The sequence below is a fragment of the Odocoileus virginianus genome, chromosome 3 (assembly GCF_023699985.2).
Source record: "Odocoileus virginianus isolate 20LAN1187 ecotype Illinois chromosome 3, Ovbor_1.2, whole genome shotgun sequence".
In the NCBI taxonomy this organism is placed as follows: Eukaryota; Metazoa; Chordata; class Mammalia; order Artiodactyla; family Cervidae; genus Odocoileus; species Odocoileus virginianus.
This window is the reverse complement of record NC_069676.1, coordinates 93,390,209-93,405,548: the sequence shown is the minus strand read 5'-3', so window position 1 is coordinate 93,405,548 and position 15,340 is coordinate 93,390,209.

Genomic DNA, 15,340 nt, shown 5'->3' with positions numbered 1-15,340 from the left:
AGTAAGCGTCTTTTAATTTCATGGCTGCAATCACCATCCGCAGTGAGTTTGGAGCCCCAAAAAATAAAGTCTGACACTGTTTCTACTGTCTCCCCATCTATTTCCCATGAAGTGATGGGACCGCATGCAATGATCTTAGTTTTCTGAATGTTAAGCTTTAAGCCAGCTTTTTCACTCTCCTCTTTCACTTTCATCAAGAGGCTTTTCAATTCCTCTTCACTCTCTGCCATAAGGGTGGTGTCATCTGCCTATCTGAGGTTATTGATATTTCTTCCAGCAATCTTGATTCCAGCTTGTGCTTCTTCCAGCCCAGCGTTTCTCATGATGTACTCTGCATATAAGTTAAATAAGCAGGGCGACAATATACATCCTTGACATACTCCTTTTCCTATTTGGAACCAGTCTGTTGTTCCATGTCCAGTTCTAACTGTTGCTTCCTGACCTGCATACAGGTTTCTTAAGAGGCAGGTCAGGTGGTCTGGTATTCCCATCTCTTTCAGAATTTCCCACAGTTTATTGTGATCCACACAGTCGAAGGCTTTGGTATAGTCAATAAAGCAGAAATAGATGTTTTTCTGGAAATCTCTTGCTTTTTCGATGAAATCAAAAATATGTCAGACATAGGGAAAGTTGCCCTTTGTCAGAATCATAAGGCTTTTGAATTTAAAATATGAAGTTAGTTGATTCACAAGTACTCTTTATTAGCCTACAGAGTTAAAAGTCTGCAATGAAGGTTGTGGTTTTTGAAGTCAGAATCACAGGCTGACTGTTATATGCATATATCAAGAAGATGCTACCTGTTTTTTTGTCCTTGCTAAAGCATATAATTTGAATAGTTTAGTGAAAAATTATTAAGAACCAACTATGTACAAGACACTGTGGTAAATCCTAGGGAGGAATACAGAGATGAGCATACGTTTCTTTCCAGTAATATATTACATCACTGCCATCCACAGCAGCTGCATTTTTAAAGCACCCTTCATATATCAGACACTGTATCTTGAAATATCCCTTTTGGGCAATGTATTATAATCATCATTTTACATTTTTAGAAGAATTTGAGTTTCAGATAGGTTAAGTAGTCATTTCAAAATTACTTGATATTAATCATCACTTGTGTATGTTCAATCATGTCCAACTCTTTGTGACTCCATGGACTGTAGCCTGCCAGGCTCCTCTGTCTATAACATTTTCTAGGCAAGAATACTTGGCTGGGTTGCCATTTCCTTCTCCAATCACCTCTTGGAGTATATGCCTATTTCTATGAGAAATGCTTCCTCACCTTTAACAGATATGATTTACACTTGCAATCCTTTTGTTGGACTAGAAACAGACACCAGAATTCATCTAGACTACTATTGTTCTTTTAGGAATTTGAAATTGGGATTAAGTGAGTCCAGTTCATTTGACCAGACTACTTAAAGTCACCTGAAATAAAGTCAGGATCTGACACTTTATCTGTATGGAGAAGTAGAAAGTGCCTGTCTGTAAGGAGAAGAAAGAATCAAGTTTGTAAAGAAAAAGAGAGGTGAGCTACCTTTTGAGAGTATTTTAATTTCCTTTGGTTAAAGTAATTTACATTTGATTATTGCTGACTTTCTTATTTTGAGAAAGTTCTAAGATCTGAGTTCAAAATTATTGACAGCTATGTGGTAGTAATTTGCTAGTATTCAAATCAAGCTTCCAAATTAGTGTGCTATTGCTTTTGTGTCAAATTATTAAAATTTTTAATAAGGAGTTAATTTATTTAATGTGCCCACTCACTTTTCCCTATTCTGATGCATGTTCATCATGACTGCCAGTTTCCTTTATACATTTTACTACATAAAGTCATTCTGAACACTGAAGAAACCATTTTTTTGTTGTTGTTTTGTTGTTTTTTTAATTGTCTTTATTTTTTTTTATTTTTAAGTTTTATTTATTTATTTATTTTTTTACTATTTATTTTTATTAGTTGGAGGCTAATTACTTTACAATATTGTAGTGGTTTTTGCCATACATTGACATGAATCAGCCATGGATTTACATGTGTCCCCCATCCCAATCCCCCCTCCCGCATCCCTCCCCATCCCATCCATCTGGGTCTTCCCAGTGCACCAGCCCTGAGCACTTGTCTCATGCATCCAACCTGGACTGGTGATCTGTTTCACCCCTGATAATATACATGATTTGATGCTGTTCTCTCAAAAAAAATTTGGATCCTCTTTTGAATGTATAATTTTAATATTATGTGATTTTTAGCTCATTACTATCATATATGTAACCTATCATTTATCTTATAAAGAAAATAAAATTTTATGATATTGAACCTAAGGATCTATAGAAATTATTGACTAAAAGATAATATTGATATATTTAGAAGGTATAAATAGCCATGTGTTTATGTCAACTGGGAGATTTAATGCACACAAATGTTTTTAAATTTCACTTCTGTTACAGATTATTTTCACAGTACATATGGGAGAAAGCTGTACATTTGAAACACTACTGCTACTTCTTGTTGCTTACTACTGCTGCTGCTACTAAAATCACTATTACCACCACCAAATCCACCACAAAATCCACCACCACTACTATGACTAACACAGTAATATTCATCTGTGACAACACTGTTACAAAAATTAGCTCAGAGCTCTGGACGCCAAATCAGACGTTAGTTCATACTGCTCATATTTAAAGTTGGTACTCTATTATCTTGGATTTGGGCAAGTCACTAAAACTGTTTGAAAGAAATTTTCCTTATTAGTATAATTTCAGAACTTTTATAAAAATTAAATTTGATGAAGCACACGAAAGTGCTTTCTGAAACGTACACCATTATACACATTTAATTATTTATTCTATGCTCTAAGTAAATGCTTACCATTAGAGTTATTAACTTTAATTAATAGTATAAAAAGTTACATTCTTGATAATTGGGAAGTTATAATTTGTCCTGCAGTAATCAATTATGAATGGAAATTTCTACTGTTTCTATTTTCCAGTGTATTTATTTTTCACTCACTAAAATGATTGGTAATCATCCTGGAAATATATAGAATAACTACACTATTATTTCAGTAGCTTTTATACATGTGTGGCACATTTGAATTGCCATCTCCACCAGTATACCCAAAGTTGCCATTTGGTATAACGAATTCCTGAATTTCTTCAATATGTTTCACATCTATCCACATGAAATGACAAATTCTGTTCTGTAATTAATGATGCAATATACTCCTTTTAAATAAGGATTTTATCAGCCTAATGACAGAGTCATCTAAATGACCAGTTGGCATCATTAAATTTACCAACTACTGTGCTATCATCAATTCCAATTAAATCCTAAATATGTCTCTCACCAACCTGTAAACACATTTTCTAATTGGGAAGTACCATCATGAGTAAATTTAATGGTGCCAAGTTGAACATTTAAGAGATTTAGTAGTTTAGTGAGAAATCATCTGGCTTTGAAGATATTCCTTTTTCTATCCCTGGCTTTTATTGCAGTTGGGAATACCCATTTGATAAAGATCATTAGAGAAACATACACTAACTTCACACAAAGCAAGTTCACTAGATTTAGCAGTGATCATAGATATCTTTTTGTGTTAGCAGAGCAACTGACTTCAAGGTATGAAACCCCAAAAGGAGATGCTGGATAGTCAGCACGAGTAGGTCAGACAAATGAAATCATCAAGAGTTGATCCTGGAGAAATTTTTTTTTTCCCCCATAAGTTAGTGAAAAAGTTTAGACAGCCATCTGGCCTTTTCTGATTTTCTTGTTTGCTTTAAGCACCTAGAATACTGTCAAACCTGTAGCAGAGGTTTGTTGAAGAAATTAATAAATGAACCACAGAATTAGCTCAGTGACAGTATCATTTTCTTGTTTGAACATCTTTGAAAGCTGAGGATTGTCAATAGAAATAATAGCATCTAATACTTATTGAGCTAATTACATCCTGAGGGCTGTAAGAATGTTTTACATGGTGTGTACTTTAACACTCACAATAATCAAAAATGGAATCAGCTAGGATTTTATTTAGACAGAAAACCAAACACCATTATATCAAAATTGAAGGAATCAGGGTCTTCAGAACAATTTAAGTGTTAAAGATGTGATGGTTTCCAGGAATGACTTCAAGCCTGTAACTGAACCTGACCACTAAAAGTAGCCACCACTTTGCCACAACTGCCTTCAACAGCCTCAGAGCTGCAGACATTTCCACAATTTTACTAACCAGCAGAAAACATCTACAGCAGCTGGAAGATAGCCTCTGTTCCATTTATGCTTTCCAAATCTCAGAGAAGTATATTTAATTGGTAGTGACTAATTTTTTCATCCAGAAGTTCAGCTGCAAGGAAGTCTAGAGAATGTTGTTTTTAGCTTTTTAGCTTTTTCTGTGTAGGAAGAAATGAGGGAAACTAGGTAGGAAAAGATTCTGAGTGCCACCACAGGTGTTCATCACATACTTTATTATTCAAATATCCGGGCACAGAAATTATGAACCAGCTATTTCAGGTAACTTGCTCAGGGTGATAGAGCTAGCATGCAGTAAAGCAGGGGTTCCAATCTAGGTATATTCATAGATTAAAATGCTAGGATAGGCAGTAGAAAGAGCAATATGAAAATTTCAAAAATTCAAGGGCTTATGTTAACAAATGGTAAGATGTCTTCATTATTTTAGAATAGCCACAGCCTGTAGTATTTAGGTCACAGTGCAGAGGAAAAAAAGAACAGCTCATGGACCATAGTCATACAGATTGTGATGCAAGTCACAAATGCTCTATACATAAATGCTATTTTTGGCGAGGAATACTTAAATTGTGAGGAAAAGAAGGAGCTCTTGATTAGAAAAATAGATGATTTTCCATTTGACCAGGATAATTATTTTTCATCCTTCGTATATTTAACAAGATATATTATCTTCTTAACTGTTAAAATTAGGCTACATGTCTTTTATTGTTCCTATACTTGTGCCAAACATAAAACATAAAAAAAAAAGTAAGCTACTTGCTTATTGCCCTCTGTGTGCCTTACAAAATAAGTTCCTTGAGAGCAGAGACTCTACTTTGATGACAAAATAGTACAAACACTGGCACAAAATATAATGATAATAGAAACTGATCTGTATTTTAAATGGGTGCATTTTGTAGGCAATGTGCTGATAAATTTTATGCATATTACCACATTTATTTCTGATAATAGCTATAAATAAGGTAGCATCATTTTCATGATTTTACATAGGGGAAAATTTGAGAATTTGAGAGGACATGAAGCTCAAGGTCATGACCAAAGTGTCTTAGAACTGACATTTGAATTGCAAGCAGTCTGACATTAGAATGCTTACTTTTAATATGATGCTGAAACTGCATTCTATCAACTTTAAGAAACATGAAAATTATGACACAAATCTGAAGCATTTCATTTTGCTTTATGAAAGTTTTAATCATGAAAATTTATTATTTATTCAAAGAAGAGAAGTTGATTAGCTCTAAAAAAGATGGATAATGGCATCTGTGTAGACAAAATGAATGAAAACAATTATTTGCATAATATAGAAGATGAAAACAAAGTAGCACGGAAACCACTTTCTTTTTTTTAACGTTTAACTATGTTGGTCGCAGTATTAGAAATTTAAATATGTATTATTTCCCCTAATCTCCCCAAAAGAACTGTTGACTAAACTGATGCTGAGTTAGACATAATCAGTTCAGTTCAGTTCATTTCAGTTGCTCAGTCGTCTCCAACTCTTTGAGACCCCATGGACTGCAGCACGCCAGACCTCCCTGTCCATCACCAACTCCTGGATATAACCCAAATTCATGTCCATTGAGTCGGTGATGCCATCCAACCATCTCATCCTCTACCATCCTCTTCTCCTCCCACCTTCAACCTTTCCCAGCAACAGAGTCTTTTCAAATGAGTCAGTTCTTCACATCAGGAGGCCAAAGTATTGGAGTTTCAGCTTCAACATCAGTCCTTCCAATGAATATTCAGGACTGATCTCTTTTAGGATGGACTGGTTGGATCTCCTTGAAGTCCAAGGAACTCTCAAGAGTCTTCTCCAACACCACAGTTTAAAAGCATCAATTCTTCAGTGCTCAGCTTTCTTTATAGTCCAACTCTCCCATCCATATATGACTACTGGTAAAACCATAGCCTTGACTAGACAGAACTTTGTTGGCAAATTAATATCTCTGCTTTTTAATATGCTGTCTAGGTTGGTCATGACTTTTCTTCCAAGGGGCAAGCGTCTTTTAATTTCATGGCTGCAGTCACCATCTTCATTGATTTTGGAGCCCAAAAATATCAAGTCAGTCACTCTTTCCACTGTTTCCCCATCTATTTGCCATGAAGTGATGGGACCAGATGCAATGATCTTAGTTTTCTGGATATCGGCCTTTAGGCCAACTTTTTCACTCTCCTCTTTCACTTTCATCACAAGGCTCTTTAGTTCCTTGCTTTCTGCTGTAAGGGTGGTACCGTCTGCATGTCTGAGGTTACTGATGTTTCTCTCAGCGATCCTGACTCCAGCTCGTGCTTCCTCCAGCCCAGCGTTTCTCATGCTGGAGTGGTGTCTGCGTGCCACTGGAGCTGGCATGAGCAGATACCCCATGCCCAAAGTCAGAGAATCCCCAGCAAGATGGCAGGATAGATAGACTCACATTTAGAATCAACCTTTCCTGCCAGAGACATTCATAGGGCTCCAATAAGCCTTGTACACACCAGGACCCAGAGACCCCACCGAGACTGAGCCAGAACTGTGTCTGACCATCTCCTGTGGAGCTACAGGTCAGCAGTGGCCTGCTGCAGGGGCAGGCCCCTGGCTGCAGCAGACCTGGGTGTGGCATAAGCCCTCTTGGAGGAGGTCACCATTAACCCCACCATAGTGCTGCCAGAACTTACACAGGACTGGGAAAAGACTCTTGGAGGACACAAATGGAAACTTTTGCACACCAGGACCCAGGAGAAAGGAGCAGTGACCCCATCAGAGGCTGATCCAGACTTGCCCAGGAGTGTTCAGAGTCTCTAGCAGAGATGTGGGTTGGTGGTGGCCTGCTGCAGGGTTGGGGTCATTGAGTGTAGCAGTACATGCATGAGCTCTTTTGAAGGAGGTCGCCATTATTTTCACTGCCTCCACCATAGTTTGGCCCCAGGTAAATAGCAGGAAGGGAGCACAGCTCCACCCATTAACAGAAAATTGAATTAAAGGTTTACTGAGCATGGCCCTGTCCATCAGAACAAGACCCAGTTTCCCACTCAGTCTGTTTTTTCCCATCAGGAAGCTTCCTTAAGCCTCTTATCCTTCTCCATCAGAGGGGCAGACAGACTGAAAACCACAATCACAGAAAACTAAGCAATCTAATCACATGGATTACAGCCTTGTCTAACTTAATGAAACTGTGAGCCATGCTGTGTATGGCCACTCAAGACAGATGGGTCATGGTGGAGAGTTCTGACAAAACGTGGTCCACTGGAGAAGGGACCACTTCAGTATTCTTGCCTTGAGAACCCCATGAACAGGATGAAGAGGCAAAAAGATAGGACACTGAAAGATGAACTCCCCAGGTCAGCAGGTGCCCAATAGGCTAATGGAGATAAGTGGAGAAATAACTCCAGAAAGAATGAAGACGGAGCCAAAGCAAAAATAACACCCAGTTGTGTATGTGACTGGTGATAGAAGCAAAGTCCGAAGCTGTAAAGAGCAATATTGCATAGGAACCTGGAATGTTAGGTCCATTAATCAAGGCAAATTGGAAGTGGTCAAACAGGAGATGGCAAAAGTGAATGTCGACATCTAAGGGATCAGTGAACTAAAATGGACTGGAATGGGTGAATTTAACTCAGATGACCATTATATCTACTACTGTGGTCAATAATCCCTTAGAAGAAATGGAGTAGCCGTCATAGTCAACAAGAGTGTGAAATGTAGTACTTGGATGCAATTTCAAAAATGACAGAATGATCTCTGTTCATTTCCAAGCAAACCATTCAATATCACAATAATCCAAGTCTATGCCCCGACCAGTTAATGCTGAAGAAGCTGAAGTTGAATGGTTCTATGACCTACAAGAGCTTCCAGAACTAACACCCCCCAAAATGTCCTTTTCATTATAGGGGATTGGAAAGCAAAATTTGGAATTCAAGAAATAAGGAGTAACAGGCAAATGTGGCCTTGGAGTACGGAATGAAGCAGGGCAAAGGTTAACAGAGCTTTGCCAAGAGAATGCACTGGTTATAGCAAACACCCTCTTCCAACAACACAAGAGAAGACTCTACACTTGGACATTACCAGATGGTCAATACTGAATCAGATTGATTATATTCTTTGCAGCCAAAGATGGAGAAGCTCTATACAATCAGCAAAAACAAGACTGGGAGCTGACTGTGGCTCAGATCATGAACTCCTTATTGCCAAATTCAGGCTTAAATTGAAGAAAGTAGAGAAAACCACTAGACCATTTGGGTATGACCTAAATCAAATCCCTTGAGATTATACAGTGGAAGTAGCAAACAGATTCAATGGATTAGATCTGATAGACAGAGTGCCAATGAACTACGGACAGAGGTTTGTAACATTGTACAGGAGACAGGCATCAAGACCACCCCCAAGAGAAAGAAATGCAAAAAAGCAAAATGGGTGTCTGAGGAGGCCTTACAAATAGCTGTGAAACGAAGAGAAATGAAAAGCAAAGGAGAAAAGGAAAGGTATACCCATTTGAATGCAGAGTTCCAAAGAATAGCCAGGAGAGATAAGAAAGCCTTCCTTAGTGCAAAGAAATAGAGGAAAACAATAGAATGGCAAAGGCTAGAGATCTCTTCAAGAAAATTAGAGAAACCAAGGGAACATTTCATGCAAAGATGGGCACAATAAAGGACATAAATGGTATGGACCTAACAGAAGCAGCAGATATTAAGAAGAGGTGGCAAGAATACACAGAACTATACAAAAAATATCTTCATGACCCAGATAATCGCGATGGTGTGATCTCTCACCTAGAGCCAGACAGCCTGGAATGCAAAGTTGAGTGGGCCTTAGGAAGCATCACTATGAACAAAGCTAGTGGAGGTGATGGAATTCCAGCTGAGCTATTTCAAATCCTGAAAAGATGATGCTGTTAAAGTGCTGCAATCAATATGTCAGCAAATTTGGAAAACTCAGCAGTGGCCACAGGACTGGAAAATGTCAGTTTTCATTCCAATCCCAAAGAAAGGCAGTGCCAAAGAGTGCTCAAACTATTGCACAATTGCACTCATCTCACACACTAGTAAAGTAATGATCAACATTCTCCAAGCCAGGCTTCAACAGTACGTGAACCTTGAACTTGCAGATGTTCAAGCTGGTTTTAGTAAAGGCATAGGAACCAGAGATCAAATTGCCAATATCTGTTGGATCATCGGAAAAGCAAGAGAGTTTCAGGAAAGCATCTATTTTTGCTTTATCGATTATGCCAAAGCCTTTGACTGTGTGGATCACAACAAACTGTGGAAAATTCTGAAGAGATGGGAATACTAGACCGCCTGACCTGCCTCTTGAGAAATCTGTATGAAGGTCAGGAAGCACCAATTAGAACTGGACATGGAACAACAGACTGGTTCCACATTGGGAAAGGAGTCCGTCAAGGCGCTAGTTGTCACCCTGCTTATTTAACTTATATGCAGAGTACATCATGAGAAACAATAGATGTAATAATGACTCTAAAAGAACAGATTTTTAAAAAGATGACATTGTTATTTTAATCACAATGTATACCATTTTAGTTGTGAAGGTATAAGATACCTTTGCATGCAGAATGCAAATGGACTAGGTAATTTCACTTTGTAACCAAAATGTTCAGTAACATGCATAAAGTTAGTCAATTCCAGAAATAATAATGATTTCTATGACTAGAGGTTAAAATAATTTGGATGAAGAACCATATATTATGAAATATAATACTAGCACTGGTTTTGATTCATAAATAAATTCCACTCTTTTAATGCTCTATGACATTGCCGTAAATTTACAACTTCTTTTGAAATCACAGTTATCATATAATGAAATCAAACTAACTGTATCTTTGGATTATTTTGGTAGCATTTTACCACAGTGATGTTGAAAATATTTTAAAAGATTTTTAAAATTGATTTAATTTAATTAGAGATATTAAAATTAGAATTTAGTTTCATCAGTTGATAAGATATATGGAAACAGAAATACAGAAAGATTTATGTTCTTTAATTCAATATATATCTAGCATACAAACTTAGAGTGAAAAAGGGAGATGAAATTTTTTTTACTGAAAATTTTATAATAAAGTAGAGATAATATTTAAATCCAGGGGCATAGTTTACACATAATATGTTGCCATGTCTATTCAGATATCTTGTGGCTCATTTGAAGATTCCATAAATATTCATTTTTTTTTAGTCTTAAAAAAATTCAGAATCTATTAAAACTATCTGTGGTAGAATTGCCAAAAACTTTCTGTAGCTTCTAATATTAAAATATCATAAATTTTAGACTTTAATGCCTTCCTAATTACACATACAAACTGTCCAACTATTGCATAACAGAAATGCTATAATACCAACCACTTCTTGACAAATGCTAAGCCTCAGAAATTTTTTTTTCCCTGCTATTGTTGATTTCACAAAGCAGTGTACATTCAGTTTTGTTCAGGCTCAATACTGTCACTGTTATATTTTGTAAAAATAAAGCATAGTGCCAAGTTCTAATACCTACTTTTATGGTTAGCCCCTTCTTAAAACAACATAATCTTACAGCTCTTATTCTTAAAAAATATCTATCATGCATATAGAAAACTCTGTGACCCCCTTTGTAAATAGACTTTGAGTTATAGCCTAATAGCCTAACCTTGGCTTATATAAGAACTCTCAGTTTCACATGGTCCCATAAGACTGGCAGGTAACGGTAATGTAAATAAGGGAAATGGCCAGGTATTGGAGAGTATGGGGAAGGAGGAACAGGTATGGGTGACCATAGCAAATTGAAGAGCTAATTCTTTGCTTAAAAGTGTGTACCATCATTCTACTCCAGTCAGTTTTGTTACTGAATTTGGAAACACATATTATCTGTGAACTTCCTTAATTTTTTAATACTGAATAAAACTTACAAGGCATACCTGTGGGCCACTAGCTGGCAAGCTTCAGTTTATATCCCATGAGTTAATGAGAAAGATACAAACAGTAAGATACTGTCATTCCCAATCCACAGCTTGGAAACTAGAGACAAAGAGGAACATGGAATGGGCAATAGGCGACACAGTCACTTTCTTATTTCACCATGTTAGCATGCTTTGTTATTTTTAAAAATTAATTAATTAGTTTTAATTGGAGGATAATTACAATAGTGTGGTGGTTTTTGCCATACATCGACATGTGTCCCCCCATCCTGAACCCTCCCTCCCACCACCTTCCCTACCTCATCCCTCTAGGTTGTCCCAGAGCACCAGCTTTGAGTGCCTTGCTTCATGCAGAGAACTTGCACTGCTCATCTATTTTGCATGTTTCAATGCTATTCTCTCAAACCATTCCACCTTCGTCTTCTCCCATAGAGCCCAAAAGTCTGTTCTTTACATATGTGTCTCTTTTTCAGTCTTGCATATAGGATCATTGTTACCATCTTTCTAAATTCCATATATATGCATTAATACACTGTATTGGCATTTCTCTTTCTGACTTCACTCCGTATAATAGGCTCCAGTTTCATCCACCTCATTAGAACTGACTCAAATGTGTTCCTTTTTTATAACAGTAATATTCCACTTTGTTTGTGTACCACAATTTCCTTATTCATTCACCTGCTGATGGACATCTAGGTTGCTTCCATGTTCTAGCTGTTGTAAACAGTGCTGTAATGAACACTGGGGTACACGTGTCTCTTTCATTTCTGGTTTCCTTGGTGTGTGTGCCCAGCAGGGGCATTGCTGGGTCATAAGGCAGTTCTATTTCCAGTTTTTTAAGGAATCTCCACACTATTCTCCATAGTGGCTGTACCAGATTGCATTCCCACCAACAGTGTAAGAGGGTTCCCTTTTCTCCACACCCTCTTCAGCATTTATTGTTTGTAGACTTTTGATGGCAGCCAATCTGGTCAATATGAGATGATACCTCATTGTGGTTTTGATTTGCATTTCTCTGATAATGAGTGGTGTTGAGCATCCTTTCATGTGTTTGTTAGCCATTTGTGTGTCTTCTTTGGATAAATGTCTGTTTAGTTCTTTGGTCCACTTTTTGATTGGGTTGTTCATTTTTCTGGTATTGAGCTAGCATGCTTTGGTATTTTATTGAACTCTTTAGTTAAATAAAAATCTCAGAAAATGTACTTTTTAAAAAGATAGATTAAAGCCTAGGCATCTTGCAGGGACTGGTCATTTCAACTCTCTTAAAGGGATTATTGTTCATGTAGTTGAACTTTTAAGTAATAATGGTTATCTCAGTGTGGGGTTAAGCTATGTAAATTATCTGGAGACTCTTCTTCTGAAAGTAATGTATATATCCAGAACCCGTCACTGCTATGTACTTCTATGGAATGGAAACACATATTTTACCTCATATTAGTAGGAGTGAAAATTTATTATACTACCACTAAGAAAACATTTATTGATAGTAGAAACTACTAAATACAAATAATTAGCCAAAAATGGACTCAAAATATTATTTTCATAATGCATTATCATTGAACTTGATTATATATACTTTTTCTCAAGACTATAAAAAGAAAACAAACAAAAAAACCTCATAGAATTGAAATTTTTCTTCATACATTTAGGTATGATGAGTACAAATGGTACCAAAAATAATACCCAATGTCGGTGTTTAATACTATAGTCTTCTTTTTTGATAACACTTTGAAAGCATGAGAACAGTACGTGTCCCGTGATTACTGAAAGGTCACATAGACCTGATTTTTGTCTATCATTTATCTGCCATGATGATGTGTTAAAACAGCATGGGACTATACCAGACAGATTTGAGACTTTATAAACCTCATTGAAGCTTTATATTTATGAAGCTCCTACTTTATAAGTTCATCAGTAATTGGATGTGGTTAGGACTGGAGTGTAGCATTTATTAGAATTAGTCTTAAGTGCATTGCCATTTCGTGTTATTAAAGGATGAAACATAATAATCCAAAATTGTTGGTCAAATAATAAATTATTATTCTTTTCAATTTCTTTCCTAGTCATGACATGTGATCTAATGCTTTATGTGGCTATTTGAAAAATGATGTAGCATTACTGATTTCTAAAAACATATTATCCCTGGGATCATAAAGCAAACACACATATGTATTTCAGGGTGGTTGGCTATTAAGTTGAGCATCATTTTTTACAAGTTGGATATAAACTGAGACCAAGCACCCCTGATAAATCATATATGTCTATCAGGCAGTATGCTACTATTTCAATACAAGATCTGTGGAGCCTGGGAAAACAGCAGTCATAGAGCCTACAGCACAGTGGTCTCCAAAGACTTTACTCATGTGTTACTATCAGTACATCGCTTTAGCACATTCACACACACAAACACATTGATCAATTTTTATTTATGTATGTATATATTTGTGTATCTCCACCACTATACCAGTGTACAAAATATATGCATCATAAACCATATATAAAACTAGGAATTAAAATGATTATGCCATACATGAAATAACATTTTCTTGAATTAATTTAATTTGATTAGAATAAAGAACTTTCTTCCTCCAATTAGATATGATGATTTATGTGTCATCTTGTAAAACTTGTTTGTTATTTTCTGGTACAATTTTTCAAAGATTTAGTCCAAATATAGGTAGTTTTACATCTGGTTTTAATGGCTGTCATAACTAAAAAGATTATTTCACAAAAATAGATGCAAATGGAAGAAATGCATTCTGTGTTGTGCATGCTAAATAAATTTTATTCTATCCTTCATTAATGCAAGAATGTTTGTCAAAATCTGGTTAATACTTTTCTTGAAATTAAATCATAGGGATTATCATTTGAAGGCAATTGATTGAATTTTTTAAAGAAATTGGTTGAAAATTTAATGATGCTCAATCTTTGGGCTTCCCTGGTAGCTCAACTGGTAAAGAAACCACCTGCAATGCAGGAGATCCTGGTTCGATTCCTGGGTTGGGAAGATCTGCTGGAGAAGGGATAGGCTACCCACGCCATTATTCTTGGACTTTCCTGGTGGCTCAGCTGGTAAAGAATCAATTTGCAATGAGGGAGACCTGGGTTCTGTCCCTGGGTTGGGAAGATCCCCTGGAGAAGGGAGAGGCTACCCACTCCAGTGTCCTGGCCACGGACTTTATAGTCCATGGGGTTGCAAAGAGTTGGGCATGACTGAGCCACTTTCACTTTTCACTTTCAATCTTTGAAGATTTGTTATACAGGATAGAATCAGTTCAGTCCAGTTCAGTCGCTCAGTTGTGTCCGACTGTTTGTGACCCCATGAATCACAGCATGCCAGGCCTCCCTGTCCATCACCAACTCCCAGAGTTTACTCAAACTCATGTCCATTGAGTCAGTGATGCCATCCAACCATCTCATCCTCTGTTGTCCCCTTCTCCTCTTGCCCTCAATCTTTCCCAGCATCAGGGTATTTTCCAATGAGTCAAATCTTTGCATCAGGTGGCCAAAGTATAGGAGTTTCAGCTTCAGCATCAGTCCTTCCAGTGAACACCCAGGACTGATCTCCTTTAGGATGAACTGGTTGGATCTTCTTGCGGTCCAAGGGACTCTCAAGAGTCTTCTTCAACACCACAGTTCAAAAGCATCAGTTCTTTGGCACTCAGCTTTCTTTATAGTCCAACTCTCACATCCATACATGACCACTGGAAAAACCATAGCCTTGACTAGACAGACTGTTGTCAAAGTAATGTGTCTGCTTTTTAATAGGCTATCTAGGTTGGTCATAACTTTCCTTCCAAGGAGTAAGCATCCTTTAATTTCATGGCTGCAACCACTATCTGCAGTATTTTGGAGTCCCCCAAAATAAAGTCAGTCACCGTTTCCCCTGTTTCCCCATATATTTGCCATGAAGTGATGGGACCAGATGCCATGATCTTAGTTTTCTGAATGTTGAGCTTTAAGCCAACTGTGTTTGATAATTGAAGAGACTTTCAACTAATATAAAATATTTTCAAGAATAGAATTATGTAATGCTTGAAATGTGTCCAGATAGGTTTCTTCAAGTCTCCCTTATACCTCATGGTAAGCACAACTGAGACACTTGGATATTATCTATTAAAAAAAGCATAAGACTTTTGAGGATAGAGAGACATGGACTGGTTTAGAAACCTGAGGAACAATGCAATACAGAGTTATTGAACTTTTTATTTATTTATTTTTTGCCTCATAT